This window comes from Procambarus clarkii, chromosome 88, assembly GCF_040958095.1.
Source record: "Procambarus clarkii isolate CNS0578487 chromosome 88, FALCON_Pclarkii_2.0, whole genome shotgun sequence".
In the NCBI taxonomy this organism is placed as follows: domain Eukaryota; kingdom Metazoa; phylum Arthropoda; class Malacostraca; order Decapoda; family Cambaridae; genus Procambarus; species Procambarus clarkii.
The window spans coordinates 6,233,721-6,251,514 of NC_091237.1; positions in this window are offsets into that span (position 1 = coordinate 6,233,721).

The following is a 17,794-nucleotide window of genomic DNA, read 5'->3' on the forward strand; positions in this document are numbered from 1 at the left end:
TTCAAGGCGAAGTACACTAACATAGATGGGATTTCAAATAAAACAAGTGAACTTGGAGAATGGGCACTAGAAGAAAACCCAGACATAATAGCACTCACAGAAACAAAGTTAACGAAAACCATAACAAACCCAGTGTTTCCACAGAGCTACTATGTAGTGAGGAAAGAGAGAGAAGGGAGAGGAGGAGGTGGTGTAGCTCTGCTACTAAGAGAAGGTTGGAGTTTCGAAGAGATGGTAATTCAGAAATGTGAAGGTTTCAGTGACTACATATCAGGCACCATAGCAACTGGAAGACAAAAAATTATAGTAGTAGTCATATATAACCCCCCACTGAATGACAGAAGACCCCAGACAGGAATATGATAGAAACAACTTGGCCACCATCAATATAATAGAGGGAGCAGCTTCTGTGGCTAGCAGGAACGGATCCAGACATCTAATCATGAGAGACTTCAACCATGGGAAGATAGATTGGGGGAACAGAGACCCACATGGAGGCCCAAACACATGGAGAGCTAAGCTGCTGGATGTGGCAACAAGAAACTTTCTAAGTCAACACGTCAAGGGACCGACAAGAATGAGAGGAGGGGATGAACCAGCCTTGCTTGATCTGATATTTACCCTAAATGAGTCGGATATAAGGGAAGTTAAGTTGGAAGCCCCCTTGGGAATGAGTGATCATAGTGTATTGAGCTTTGAGTACCTGGTTGAGCTGGGAATTATCACCCCCAAAAAAGAACTGGGAACCAAAGGGCTGTCATACCGAAAGGGAAACTATGAGGAAATGAATAAATTCCTATGGGATATACATTGGGACACAGAACTCGGAACCAAGTCCGTACAAGACATGCTGGACTATGTCACCCAAAAATGTCAGGAGGCTGTAAGCAGGTTTGTCCCAGCCCGACAGGAAAAAAACAGAGAAGCAAAGGAAGAATCCGTGGTTTAATAGGGAATGTATGAGAGCAAAGGAGCTGAACAAAAGGGCATGGAGGAACTTCCGTAATAACAGAACACCAGAAAGTAGAGAGAGATACCAGAGAACCAGGAACGAGTATGTCAGTGTGAGAAGAGGAGCTGAGAAAAGGTATGAAAATGATAGAGCTAATAAAGCCAAAACCGAACCAAAGCTACTACACAGTCACATCAGGAGGAAGACAACAGTGAAGGAACAGGTGATGAAACTTAGGGTGGGCGGGGACAGGTACACAGAGAATGACAAAGAGGTGTGTGAAGAACTCAACAAAAGGTTCCAGGAGGTCTTTACAATAGAACAGGGTGATGTCGCGGCGCTAGAAGAGGTGGCAGCAAACCAGGTGACCTTGGATAGGTCTGAAATTACTAGAGATGAGGTCAAGAAGCAACTATTGGAGCTGGATGTGAGAAAAGCTGTTGGGCTGGATGGAATCTCGTCATGGGTATTGAAAGAGTGTGCAGGAGCACTTTGCCTACCACTCTCCATAGTGTATAGTAGGTCACTGGAAACGGGGGACCTACCAGAAATATGGAAGACTGCTAATGTAGTACCAATATACAAAAAGGGTGACAGACAGGAGGCACTGAACGACAGGCCAGTGTCCTTAACTTGTATACCATGCAAGGTGATGGAGAAGATTGTGAGAAAAAACCTAGTAACACATCTGGAGAGAAGAGACTTCGTGACAACCCTTCAACATGGGTTCAGGGAGGGTAAATCTTGCCTTACAGGATTGATAGAATTCTACGATCAGGTGACAAAGATTAAACAAGAAAGAGAAGGGTGGGCGGACTGCATTTTTTTGGACTGTCGGAAAGCCTTTGACACAGTACCCCATAAAAGGTTGATGCATAAGCTGGAGAAACAGGCAGGAGTAATTGGTAGGGCTCTCCAGTGGATAAGGGAGTACCTAAGCAATAGGAAGCAGAGAGTTATAGTGAGGGGTGAGACCTCAGAATGACGTGAAGTCACTAGTGGAGTCCCACAGGGCTCTGTACTTGGACCTATCCTGTTTCTGATATACATAAATGATCTCCCAGAGGGTATAGACTCATACCTCTCAATGTTTGCTGACGACGCCAAAATTATGAGAAGGATTAAGACAGAGGAGGACAGCTTGAGGCTTCAAGAAGATCTGGACAAGCTGCAGGAATGGTCGAACAAACGGCTGTTAGAGTTTAACCCAAGCAAATGTAAAGTAATGAAGATAGGGGTAGGAAGCAGGAGACCAGATACAAGGTAACACTTGGGAGATGAAATACTACAAGAGTCAGAGAGAGAGAAAGACCTGGGGGTTGATATCACGCCAGACCTGTCCCCTGAAGCTCATATCAAGAGGATAACATCAGCAGCATATGCCAGGTTGGCTAACATAAGAACGGCCTTCAGAAACTTGTGTAAGGAATCTTTCAGAACATTATATACAACATATGTCAGACCAATCCTGGAGTAGGCGGTTCCAGCATGGAGTCCATATCTAGTCAAGCATAAGACTAAACTGGAAAAGGTTCAAAGGTTTGCCACCAGACTAGTACCCGAGCTGAGAGGTATGAGCTACGAGGAGAACCTAAGGGAATTGAACCTCACTTCGTTGGAAGACAGAAGAGTTAGGGGGGGACATGATCACCACATTCAAGATTCTCAAGGGAATCGACAGGGTTGATAAAGACAGGCTATTTAACACAAGGGGCACACGCACTAGGGGACACAGGTGGAAACTGAGTGCCCAAATGAGCCACAGAGATATTAGAAAGAACTTTTTTAGTGTCAGAGTGGGTGACAAATGGAATGCATTAGGAAGCAATGTGGTGGAGGCTGATTCCAAACACACTTTCAATTGTAGATATGATAGAGCCCAGTAGGCTCCTTAACCTGTACACCTGTTGATTGACGGTTGAGAGGCGGGACCAAAGAGCCAGACCTCAACCCCCGCAAGCACAACTAGGTGAGTACACACACACACACACACACACGTGGAAATTCATTTTCTATGAGGAAAGAGAGGGAAGGAAGAGGTGGTGGTGGTGTAGCTCTGCTGGTAATAAAAGGCTGGGATTTTGAGGAGATGGTTATTCAGGGCTGTGAAGGTTTCAGTGACTACATAGCAGGTACTGTAACAACTGGAGGGCAAAAAAATTAAAGTTGTAGTCATATATAATCCACCACCAAATGACAGAAGACCCTGACAGGAATATGATAGAAACAACATGGCCATCATTAATATAATAGAGAGAGCAGCTTCTGTTGCTAGCAGTAATGGATCTGGACTACTAATCATGAGTGACTTCAACCATGGGAAGATAGATTGGGAGAACAGAGACCCGCATGGACGACCAGAAACATGGAGAGCTAAGCTGCTGGACGTGGCGACAAGAAACGTTCTAAGCCAGCACCTCAAGGAACCAACAAGAATGTGAGGAGAAGATGAACCAGCAATGCTTGATTTGATATTTACCCTAAATGAGTAGGCTATAAGGGAAGTTAAGATGAAAGCACCCTTGGGAATGAGTGATCACAGGGTATTGAACTGTGAGTATCTGGTAGAGCTAGGAATTATCTCCCCCAAAAAAGAACTAGGAAACAAAAGGCTGGCATACCGAAAGGGGAATTATGAAGAGATGAGAAGTTTCCTAAGGGAAATACCTTGGGACACAAACCTCAGAGATAAGTCTGTACAAGATATGATGGACTATGTCACCCAAAAGTGTTAGGAGGCAGTAAACAGGTTCATCCCGGCCCAAAGGGAAAAATCCGAGAAGCAACAAAAGAATCCATGGCATAATAGGGCATGTATGGAAGCAAAGAAACTGAACAAAAGGGCGTGGAGGAACTTCCGGAATAACAGAACACCAGAAAGCAGAGAAAGATACCAGAGAACCAGGAATGAGTATGTCAGGGTGAGAAGAGAAGCAGAGAAAAGTTATGAAAATGATATAGCAAACAAAGCCAAGACCGAACCAAAGCTACTCCACAGTCACATCAGAAGGAAAACAACAGTGAAAGAACAGGTTTTGAAACTTAGAACAGGCGAGGACAGGTATACAGAGAATGACAAAGAGGTCTGTGAAGAACTCAACAAGAGGTTCCAGGAGGTCTTCACAATAGAACAAGGTGAGGTCACTGTGCTAGGAGAAACGGAGGTAAACCAGGCGGCCTTGGAAGAGTTCGAAATTACGAGAGAGGAGGTCAAGAGACACCTGCTGGACCTGGATGTTAGAAAGGCTGTTGGTCCAGACGGGATCTCGCCATGGGTACTGAAAGAGTGTGCAGAGGCACTTTGCTTGCCAGTCTCCATAGTGTATAGTAAGTCACTGGAGACAGGAGACCTACCAGAAATATGGAAGACGGCTAACGTGGTCCCAATGTACAAAAAGGGCGACAGGCAAGAGGCACTGAAATACAGGCCAGTGTCCTTGACTTGTATACCATGCAAGGTGATGGAGAAGATCGTGAGAAAAAACCTGGTAACACATCTGGAGAGAAGGGACTTCGTGACAAATCGCCAACATGGATTCAGGGAGGATAAATCTTGCCTGACTGGCTTAATAGAATTCTACGACCAGGTGACAAAGATTAAGCAAGAAAGAGAAGGCTGGGCGGACTGCATTTTCTTGGATTGTCGGAAAGCCTTTGACACAGTACCGCATAAGATGCTGGAACATAAGCTGGAGAGACAGGCAGGTGTAGCTGGTAAGGTGCTCCAGTGGATAAGGGATAGGAAGCAATAGGAAGCAGAGTGTTACGGTGAAGGGTGAGACCTAAGATTGGCGTGAAGTCACCAGTGGAGTACCACAGGGCTTTGTACTCGGTCCTATCTTGTTTTTGATATATGTAAATGATCTCCCGGAGGGTATAGATTCCTTTCTCTCAATGTTTGCGGACGATGCCAAAATTATGAGAAGGATTAAGACAGTGGAGGACTGTTTGAGGCTTCAAGAAGACCTAGACAAGCTGAAGGAATGGTCAAGCAAATGGTTGTTAGTGTTTAATCAAAGCAAATGTAATGAAATGAAGATAGGTATAGGGAGTAGGAGGCCAGATACAAGGTACCATCTGGGAGATTAAATACTTCAAGAGTCAGAGAAAGAAAAAGACTTGGGGGTTGACATCACACCAGACCTGTCTCCTGTAGCCCATATCAAGAGGATAACATCAGCAGCATATGCCAGGCTGGCTAACATAAGAACGGCATTCAGAAACTTGTGTAAGGAATCATTCAAAACTTTTGTATACCACATATGTTAGGCCAATCTTGGAGTATGCAGCCTCAGCATGGAGTCCATATCTAGTCAAGGATAAGACTAAATTGGAAAAGGTTCAAAGGTTTGCCACCAGACTAGTACCCGAGCTAAGAGGTATGAGCTACGAAGAGAGACTACGGGAATTAAACCTCACTTCGCTGGAAGACAGAAGAGTTAGGAAAGGGACATGATCACCTCATTCAAGATTCTCAAGGGAATTGATAGGGTAGATAAAGACAGTCTTTTTAACACAAGGGGCACATGCACTAGGGGACATAGGTGGAAACTGAGTGCCCAAATGAGCCACAGAGATGTTAGAAAGAACGTTTTTAGTGTCAGAGTGGTTGACAAATGGAATACATTAGGCAGTGATGTGGTGGAGGCTGACTCCATACACAGTTTCAAGTGTAGATATGATAGAGCCCAATAGGCTCAGGAATCTGTACACCTGTTGATTGACGGTTGAGAGGCGGGACCAAAGAGCTAAAGCTCAACCCCCGCAAGCACAACTAGGTGAGTACTCACACACACACACTAATAATAATCCTTTTGCTTACTGTCTTCTAACAGGCTTTTCTCTCTCTTGTCAGTATTGTGAAGGAGAGGAGGAAGTGGCCACACTGACGAAGGAGCGTGACTCTGACAAGGAGGGTCCCACACATGTAGTGACCTCCACAGCAATATGCCTGCAGGACCTGGGACTCATGGCCGCTTACCTTGGTCTACATGCTGGCCGCGTACCTGCCCGGTACCGCCACCCGTTCACCCAGAGCAGCATCTACTCCTCCGTGGACAGTGTAGCCATAGCCCAGGCTGCAGCATACGCCATGTGGGGCGTCCATGTTGGTGACATACGCCGTCGCCCTGGGCGCCTCAGTCAACTGTCTCACCACCGTCGACAAGGAACACCTTCCATGTGGCGCCGCACAGTGTCTGACTACTTCCGCCACCTGGCCACACCCTCACCTCTCCCAGACCATCACTTGGTGGGCTCCTGTCCACACCTGTCTCACCCTCCTGTCTTGGCCCACAACCCCTTGGCTTACCCTCTCCGGTATGCTGTGTCTCTGCCAGCAGCACTTGACACCCTGCCCTCTCATTCAGAGGACCGGGCACTTGACACCCTGCTCTCTCACTCAGAGGACCGGGCACTTGACACCATGTCCTCTGACTCAGAGGATCGGGCACTTGACACCATGTCCTCTGACTCAGAGGATCGGGCACTTGACACCATGTCCTCTGACTCAGAGGATCGGGCACTTGACACCATGTCCTCTGACTCAGAGGATCGGGCACTTGACACCATGTCCTCTTACTCACAGTAGCTGACACTTGTTACTATATCCCTTGACTCACAGTAGCTGGCACTTGTCACTATATCCCCTGAGTCACAGTAGCTGGCACTTGTCACCATATCCCCTGACTCACAGTAGCTGGCACTTGACACCATATCCCCTGACTCACAGTAGCAGGCACTTGTCACCATATCCCCTGACTCACAGTAGCTGGCACTTGTTACTATATCCTCTGACTCACAGTAGCTGGCACTTGACACCATATCCCCTGACTCACAGTAGCTGGCACTTGACACCATATCCCCTGACTCACAGTAGCTGGTACTTGACACCATATCCCCTGACTCACAGTAGCTGGCACTTGTCACCATATCCCCTGACTCACAGTAGCTGGCACTTGACACCAAATCCCCTGACTCACAGTAGCTGGCACTTAATTGTTACTATATCCCCTGACTCACAGTAGCTAGCATTTGTCACCATATCCCCTGACTCACAGTAGCTGGCACTTGTTACTATATCCCCTGACTCACAGTAGCTGGCACTTATACACCATATCCCCTGACTCACAATAGCTGGCACTTGACACCATATCCCCTGACTCACAGTAGCTGGCACTTGACACCATATCCCCTGACTCATAGTAGCTGGCACTTGTCACCATATCCCCTGACTCACAGTAGCTGGCACTTGTCACCATATCCCCTGACTCATAGTAGCTGGCACTTGACACCATATCCCCTGACTCATAGTAGCTGGCACTTGACCCCATATCCCCTGACTCACAGTAGCTGGCACTTGTCACCATATCCCTTGACTCATAGTAGCTGGCACTTGACACCATATCCTCTGACTCATAGTAGCTGGCACTTGTCACCATATCCCCTGACTCACAATAGCTGGCACTTGACACCATATCCCCTGACTCATAGTAGCTGGCACTTGTCACCATATCCCCTGACTCATAGTAGCTGGCACTTGACACTTGATGTTAATTTTTGACCATTTTGGAAATTTTTTGACACAAAATTGAATATTTTTTTTCTCCCTTCCTATTTATGCTATAATGCTGAGAGATGAGCAAGTTGAACCAAATTTTATATAAAACTAGTCAAAAAAGTTTGATTGAAATCGAATCATTTTTCCTTTGTCACATTTTTCCGTAATGTGACTAGTGTGCCCCCCACTAGTGTGCTTGTGTATAACTATACCTGTACCAAGTCTTAACACTAGTGTGCTTGTGTATAACTATTCCTGTACCAGTCTTAACACTGGTGTGCTTGTGTATAACTATACCTGTACCAAGTCTTAACACTAGTGTGCTTGTGTATAACTATTCCTGTACCAGTCTTAACACTAGTGTGCTTGTGTATAACTATTCCTGTACCAGTCTTAACACTAGTGTGCTTGTGTATAACTATTCCTGTACCAGTCTTAACACTGGTGTGCTTGTGTATAACTATTCCTGTACCCGGAATACCCGGAATCCTGTATTCCTGTTGTGTATAACTATTCCCGGCTCTTCCTGTTTTGAGAGCCGGTCGGCCGAGCGGACAGCACGCTGGACTTGTGATCCTGAGGTCCTGGGTTCGATCCCAGGCGCCGGCGAGAAACAATGGGCAGAGTTTCTTTCACCCTATGCCCCTGTTACCTAGCAGTAAAATAGGTACCTGGGTGTTAGTCAGCTGTCACGGGCTGCTTCCTGGGGATGGAGGCCTGGTCGAGGACCGGGCCGCGGGGACACTAAAGCCCCGAAATCATCTCAAGATAACCTCAAGTACCAGTCTTAACACTAGTGTGCTTGTGTATAACTATTCCTGTACCAGTCTTAACACTGGTGTGCTTGTGTATAACTATTCCTGCACCAGTCTTAACACTAGTGTGCTTGTGTATAACTATACCTGTACCAGTCTTAACACTGGTGTGCTTGTGTATAACTATTCCTGTACCAGTCTTAACACTAGTGTGCTTGTGTATAACTATTCCTGTACCAGTCTTAACACTAGTGTGCCTGTGTATAACTATTCCTGTACCAGTCTTAACACTAGTGTGCTTGTGTATAACTATTCCTGTACCAGTCTTAACACTAGTGTGCTTGTGTATAACTATACCTGTACCAGTCTTAACACTAGTGTGCCTGTGTATAACTATTCCTGTACCAGTCTTAACACTAGTGTGCTTGTGTATAACTATACCTGTACCAGTCTTAACACTGGTGTGCTTGTGTATAACTATTCCTGTACCAGTCTTAACACTGGTGTGCTTGTGTATAACTATTCCTGTACCAGTCTTAACACTAGTGTGCTTGTGTATAACTATACCTGTACCAGTCTTAACACTACTGTGCTTGTGTATAACTATTCCTGTACCAGTCTTAACACTGGTGTGCTTGTGTATAACTATACCTGTACCAGTCTTAACACTACTGTGCTTGTGTATAACTATACCTGTACCAGTATTAACACTACTGTGCTTGTGTATAACTATACCTGTACCAGTCTTAACACTAGTGTGCTTGTGTATAACTATACCTGTACCAGTATTAACACTACTGTGCTTGTGTATAACTATTCCTGTACCAGTCTTAACACTGGTGTGCTTGTGTATAACTATACCTGTACCAAGTCTTAACACTAGTGTGCTTGTGTATAACTATTCCTGTACCAGTCTTAACACTGGTGTGCTTGTGTATAACTATACCTGTTCCAGTCTTAACACTAGTGTGCTTGTGTATAACTATTCCTGTACCAGTCTTAACACTGGTGTGCTTGTGTATAACTATACCTGTACCAGTCTTAACACTAGTGTGCTTGTGTATAACTATTCCTGTACCAGTCTTAACACTGGTGTGCTTGTGTATAACTATACCTGTACCAAGTCTTAACACTAGTGTGCTTGTGTATAACTATTCCTGTACCAGTCTTAACACTAGTGTGCTTGTGTATAACTATTCCTGTACCAGTCTTAACACTAGTGTGCTTGTGTATAACTATACCTGTACCAGTCTTAACACTAGTGTGCCTGTGTATAACTATTCCTGTACCAGTCTTAACACTAGTGTGCTTGTGTATAACTATACCTGTACCAGTCTTAACACTGGTGTGCTTGTGTATAACTATTCCTGTACCAGTCTTAACACTGGTGTGCTTGTGTATAACTATTCCTGTACCAGTCTTAACACTAGTGTGCTTGTGTATAACTATACCTGTACCAGTCTTAACACTACTGTGCTTGTGTATAACTATTCCTGTACCAGTCTTAACACTGGTGTGCTTGTGTATAACTATACCTGTACCAGTCTTAACACTACTGTGCTTGTGTATAACTATACCTGTACCAGTCTTAACACTAGTGTGCTTGTGTATAACTATACCTGTACCAGTATTAACACTACTGTGCTTGTGTATAACTATTCCTGTACCAGTCTTAACACTGGTGTGCCTGTGTATAACTATACCTGTACCAAGTCTTAACACTAGTGTGCTTGTGTATAACTATTCCTGTACCAGTCTTAACACTGGTGTGCTTGTGTATAACTATACCTGTTCCAGTCTTAACACTAGTGTGCTTGTGTATAACTATACCTGTACCAGTCTTAACACTAGTGTGCTTGTGTATAACTATACCTGTACCAGTCTTAACACTGGTGTGCTTGTGTATAACTATACCTGTACCAGTCTTAACACTGGTGTGCTTGTGTATAACTATACCTGTACCAGTCTTAACACTACTGTGCTTGTGTATAACTATACCTGTACCAAGTCTTAACACTAGTGTGCTTGTGTATAACTATTTCTGTATTAGTCTTAACACTAATGTGCTTGTGTATAACTATTCCTGTACCAGTCTTAACACTGGTGTGCTTGTGTATAACTATACCTGTACCAGTCTTAACACAACTGTGCTTGTGTATAACTATACCTGTACCAGTCTTAACACTAGTGTGCTTGTGTATAACTATACCTGTACCAGTCTTAACACTGGTGTGCTTGTGTATAACTATACCTGTACCAGTCTTAACACTGGTGTGCTTGTGTATAACTATACCTGTACCAGTCTTAACACTACTGTGCTTGTGTATAACTATACCTGTACCAGTCTTAACACTAGTGTGCTTGTGTATAACTATACCTGTACCAGTCTTAACACTGGTGTGCTTGTGTATAACTATACCTGTACCAGTCTTAACACTGGTGTGCTTGTGTATAACTATACCTGTACCAGTCTTAACACTACTGTGCTTGTGTATAACTATACCTGTACCAGTCTTAACACTAGTGTGCTTGTGTATAACTATACCTGTACCAGTCTTAACACTGGTGTGCTTGTGTATAACTATACCTGTACCAGTCTTAACACTGGTGTGCTTGTGTATAACTATACCTGTACCAGTCTTAACACTACTGTGCTTGTGTATAACTATACCTGTACCAGTATTAACACTACTGTGCTTGTGTATAACTATACCTGTACCAGTCTTAACACTAGTGTGCTTGTGTATAACTATACCTGTACCAGTATTAACACTACTGTGCTTGTGTATAACTATTCCTGTACCAGTCTTAACACTGGTGTGCTTGTGTATAACTATACCTGTACCAAGTCTTAACACTAGTGTGCTTGTGTATAACTATTCCTGTACCAGTCTTAACACTGGTGTGCTTGTGTATAACTATACCTGTTCCAGTCTTAACACTAGTGTGCTTGTGTATAACTATTCCTGTACCAGTCTTAACACTGGTGTGCTTGTGTATAACTATACCTGTACCAGTCTTAACACTAGTGTGCTTGTGTATAACTATTCCTGTACCAGTCTTAACACTAGTGTGCTTGTGTATAACTATTCCTGTACCAGTCTTAACACTGGTGTGCTTGTGTATAACTATACCTGTACCAAGTCTTAACACTAGTGTGCTTGTGTATAACTATTCCTGTACCAGTCTTAACACTAGTGTGCTTGTGTATAACTATTCCTGTACCAGTCTTAACACTAGTGTGCTTGTGTATAACTATACCTGTACCAGTCTTAACACTAGTGTGCCTGTGTATAACTATTCCTGTACCAGTCTTAACACTAGTGTGCTTGAGTATAACTATACCTGTACCAGTCTTAACACTGGTGTGCTTGTGTATAACTATTCCTGTACCAGTCTTAACACTGGTGTGCTTGTGTATAACTATTCATGTACCAGTCTTAACACTAGTGTGCTTGTGTATAACTATACCTGTACCAGTCTTAACACTACTGTGCTTGTGTATAACTATTCCTGTACCAGTCTTAACACTGGTGTGCTTGTGTATAACTATACCTGTACCAGTCTTAACACTACTGTGCTTGTGTATAACTATACCTGTACCAGTCTTAACACTAGTGTGCTTGTGTATAACTATACCTGTACCAGTATTAACACTACTGTGCTTGTGTATAACTATTCCTGTACCAGTCTTAACACTGGTGTGCCTGTGTATAACTATACCTGTACCAAGTCTTAACACTAGTGTGCTTGTGTATAACTATTCCTGTACCAGTCTTAACACTGGTGTGCTTGTGTATAACTATACCTGTTCCAGTCTTAACACTAGTGTGCTTGTGTATAACTATTCCTGTACCAGTCTTAACACTGGTGTGCTTGTGTATAACTATACCTGTACCAGTCTTAACACTAGTGTGCTTGTGTATAACTATTCCTGTACCAGTCTTAACACTGGTGTGCTTGTGTATAACTATACCTGTACCAAGTCTTAACACTAGTGTGCTTGTGTATAACTATTTCTGTATTAGTCTTAACACTAGTGTGCTTGTGTATAACTATTCCTGTACCAGTCTTAACACTGGTGTGCTTGTGTATAACTATACCTGTACCAGTCTTAACACTACTGTGCTTGTGTATAACTATACCTGTACCAGTCTTAACACTAGTGTGCTTGTGTATAACTATACCTGTACCAGTCTTAACACTGGTGTGCTTGTGTATAACTATACCTGTACCAGTCTTAACACTGGTGTGCTTGTGTATAACTATACCTGTACCAGTCTTAACACTACTGTGCTTGTGTATAACTATACCTGTACCAGTCTTAACACTAGTGTGCTTGTGTATAACTATACCTGTACCAGTCTTAACACTGGTGTGCTTGTGTATAACTATACCTGTACCAGTCTTAACACTGGTGTGCTTGTGTATAACTATACCTGTACCAGTCTTAACACTACTGTGCTTGTGTATAACTATACCTGTACCAGTCTTAACACTAGTGTGCTTGTGTATAACTATACCTGTACCAGTCTTAACACTGGTGTGCTTGTGTATAACTATACCTGTACCAGTCTTAACACTGGTGTGCTTGTGTATAACTATACCTGTACCAGTCTTAACACTACTGTGCTTGTGTATAACTATACCTGTACCAGTCTTAACACTAGTGTGCTTGTGTATAACTATACCTGTACCAGTCTTAACACTGGTGTGCTTGTGTATAACTATACCTGTACCAGTCTTAACACTAATGCTTGTGTATAACTATACCTGTACCAGTCTTAACACTTGGAAGGTTTTTTATTGGTATATATGAACTTCGACTTAGCACTAGAGTGCTTTTAATTTGATATAATAAATGATTTACTTAAAATAATTTTTCACTGTAGCTTGAGTATCATAATTAGCATATTTATAACTTAAATAATATTTTGTGTTTGTATGTCTTGATATTAGCATGATTAGGTTGTTCCCTTGTGATTACTAAGATGCAACTTAACTTGTACTTGTGAGTAACTATTCTGCTTTAACGTTGCCGTGAATGAATTCCCATGATCTTGTAACATAATATGTACTGTTCTCATTATTGTAAGTTGGTTAAAAGAAAGAGCTGTATGGTCTGTCCTTATTTGAAAAGTCATTACTTGTTGACGAGTAATGTAAATATTGTCATCTTAGCTCTCTACTTGTTGAGCTGTGTGGTCATGGTTAGTTGGCCTCAGCTAGCCATGGTTATTAAGCTGTGTGTACATGGTTAGCTTGCCTCAGCTAACCATGGTTGTTGAGCTGTGTTCATGGTAAGTTGGCCTCAGCCAGCCATGGTTGTTGAGCTGTGTCCCCGTGGTTAGCTGGCCTCAGCTAGTCCTGGTTGATCAGTTGTGTGATCATGGTTAACCAATCCTCCTGTTTAGATAGTAGTGGTTGTAACTATGTGCGCAATAGTACAAATATTGACGTACTAAGCAATTGGACAGTAGAATTTGGTACTATTCACTCTATATATTCCGAAAAAAATGACGCTGAGAAACAAACTTAAATATTCCAAGGCCTACTATAGAACACATATGTACTATATTATGCCTCAGGTAGCGTCTATTAGGTCTATGGAGGTTAAGTTAGGGTAGCTTAGCTTGTCTTTGCAACATAAATACAAAACCTATTCCGGTTTGGCCAAATTAGTAGAAATTTCAACTTTATAATTGCGTTGTTTGTTTGTATATGTACTATGGTCCTATGCACTGTGGAGAAATGCCCGACAGACCATTGGAACATTATCTAACACAGTTACACACACAACAGACCACTGAAACATTATCTAACACAGTGCACAGTTACAAACCTATTAAGATTTCAACCTAGATTCAACAGAGCAGAAGAAGTTGTTAAACACATATGGCAAAATCTTGCCGAAGCGACCATACGAGTAATAAATACTCATACTCCGCCCAAGTAAAACAGAAACAAGCAACATTTAGTGGGCCAGCCAATGGCTTAGGGCCCGCGAAGGAATATTCTTGCAAAAAAAAATTATAGTCCTAATCGTTATTATAAGTACTACCAAAACAGGAGGATAGGCTGTCATGGTCAGTTGGTATCAGCTAGCCCTGGTTGATCTGTTGTGTGTTCATGGCCAGTTAGCATCAGATATCTACAGTTAATGAGTTGTGTGGTCCATGGTTACTTGACATCAGTTATCTCTGTAATCTGTTGGTGATTATAGAGCTGAGGACGATAAGTGTTTATCACTGATATTTAACAATGTGTTTATCACTGATATTTAACAATGTGTTTAACATGTTATTCAATATACTTTTGTTTATATTTTTCACAGGATCTGATTTCTATATATTATTTATATGGGTCAAAAAGATTAGTAATGTCAGCCAATTTATTTTGGTCAATATGTTTCCCGACTCAATTTAAAATTTTAATATTGATCATGTTTTAATTAACTTATTATAATGACACATTTAATTCAAGAAATGCCTTAATATAGTTCCTGTTGCATTTATGAAACTGCACATGCCTGCATTTTGAAATATGTTTTCTATTGTCAGAGTTTATTTTTTTGCACTGAATCTAAATTACATCGCTGCGCTGAATTAAAATATTGCAAAGGTTTTGCTCAATCAGCTTAGATTTTTCACCTATTCCAGTATCTGATGAAACCTTGTCTTTAGGTTAAAATTCTCAACAGCAATATACATTAATGTGTAAGAAAAGTTGTCTTCAATGATTTTGGTTTGTGTTTTGTAGTGGTAAGGTCAGCGGGCTAACATGTTAGTGTTCAGTCGTCTCTGGTACCTTCCTTACATAGTAGGAATATCTTTGTGGAACCTGCCCCCTTGTTCCTCACTCTAGTCAACAACAGTTCTCAGGGAAATAATATCAGATGCGATCTGAGAAAATACAATTATACTGACATCAATGCTCCCAGACTTGATACTCTTCAACAGTTCTTCAACATCCATGTTCCAGACTTAATACTCTTTATCAGTTCTTCAACATCCATGTTCCAGACTTAATACTCTTTATCAGTTCTTCAACATCCATGTTCCAGACTTAATACTCTTTATCAGTTCTTCAACAAAGTGCACGAATTCTGAAATTCTGCGGTTCCAGGAAATTTATTCACTTCTGATTTGAAGGCTTGCCTTGCATTCCTCTCCGTCTCACTCATTACTCTTTCCTACTGGTCGTCCTTTCTCAGAACCATCATAAATTCCTGCATACAATTTAGCATCACTTTAACATGAACAATTATGTTCTATGAAAACAAAAGCTAGACTTTCTTTATTCATGATCTTGATTCTTTTTCATCAATTCACGTTTCACATAAAGAGGTGGCAGCAAAATTTGAGGAGGACAGACTAGAGGTTGAGCAGCCACATTATGTGAGGCAGGTTGAAGGGCTTCTGGAGATGGCCTCCACTACACTCATAGTGTTTGTCACCTGCTTCACTCTCCCACAAAGACAACCCGGGTATTTGGACTAGCCTTCCTGCATTCACATTATTACAGACATAAACAAAACTGAACAGGTAGGCTTTTATCTGAATAAAACTAGATTACGAGAAAACTTTAGCTGATCATAGGTAACGGAATACAGATCTGAATTCAACTCCTTGAAAATATACAGAATGTGTCTACAAAAACTTGATAGTAATAATGACGCAGGCCTGTGCATAATCAATATGTATTATTTAAAAGAGTATTAGCAACATAACATCCTGTCCTCAGTTTAGGCAAGAGATGTTGTCGATCCTCTCATAGGTTAGTTAGATTAATTGAACACAGTTATATTATTCAATAAACCAGGATTAATCTGTAAGTATCATCAACAACCCTCAAGTGATAAGTAGGTTCACCTCAGTTTATTAATATGTTAAATATTAATTTCACCAAAAAAATATTTATACAAAACTGTATGTAATGTGAAACTTTCCATCATTGTGCTACATGGCGTTGCTGGATACAACGGAACTATTGTAGAATCATCTGGTAATATTTTGCTTGTTTGCTCATCACTTGACTGTTTGATTATATTTGATGTAAACTTATATATAAGTAGAGTTATGAACATATATATCTTGCCAGATGGTGGCATTGTTACCAGTGGAGTTATGTGTAACTCTCCAGATGGTCACACTGTTACCAGTGGTGGAGTTATGTGTAACTCTCCAGATGGTCACACTGTTACCAGTCGTGGAGTTATGTGTAACTCTCCAGATGGTCACACTGTTACCAGTCGTGGAGTTACGTGTAACTCTAAATATAATGTTGCTGTGTGAGTTTTTTCTTAAATTATCAGTTATTACTTTAGACTTTAATGAACAAAATTCTTAAAAACTCTTGTTTACGCTTTCGTAAGCTGAACAGGAATTAAAATAATAAACAAACATTCTGTTCACCAATGGAATTTGAGGAAGTTCCTTAACTATTTATCACAGTTCTAACTAATTTGGGAAATTTGCTATATTTGCCTCACACAACTCCATTCATTATAAAAATACAAAAAAAATACAAAATTATGATTTATAATATTTTTCTGATTTCGAGATGTTACTTTGGCACGGTTTTCATTACACATATTTGTGAAATACATGTCAGGAATAATAAATAATTAATCAACAATTTGTTTTTATTAATAATCCCTAATTGAAACAAGAAAATAACACTGACCTAATTAATTATTGACAGAATACCTAGAAAGTTTAAAATTGCATGATGAATATATATATATATATATATATATATATATATATATATATATATATATATATATATACATATATATATATATACATATATGTATATATATATATATACATATATGTATATATATATATACATATATGTATATATATATATACATATATGTATATATATATATATGTATATATATATATGTATATATATATGTATATATATATATATATATGTATATATATATGTATATATATATATATATGTATATATATATATATATATATATATATATATATATATATATATATATATGTATATATATATATATATGACAATGTCAGACCACGGAGGAAAAATGAAACAGGAAATTTCCTTAAGTACTTTCGTATATTAAATACATCTTCAGAAGGTGTATTTAATATACGTCTTCAGACCTTCTGAAGATGTATTTAATATACGAAAGTACTTAAGGAAATTTCCTGTTTCATTTTTCCTCCGTGGTCTGACAGTGTCACATTCTTAATCACGTGTTTATTTTCGTGATATACACACATATATATATATATATATATATATATATATATATATATATATATATATATATATATATATATATATATATATATATGTTTCATTGAATATGACCGCATATTCTGTATTTATTATTTTCTGGTTTAGGGCTTCTATCCCTCTAACTATTTTCTTAGCATCAGGGCTAAAATAAAAAAAAATAGTTTGAGGGATAGAAGCCCTAAACCAGAAAATAATAAATACAGAATATGCGGCCATATTCAATGAAACATGTTTGAAAGTAAA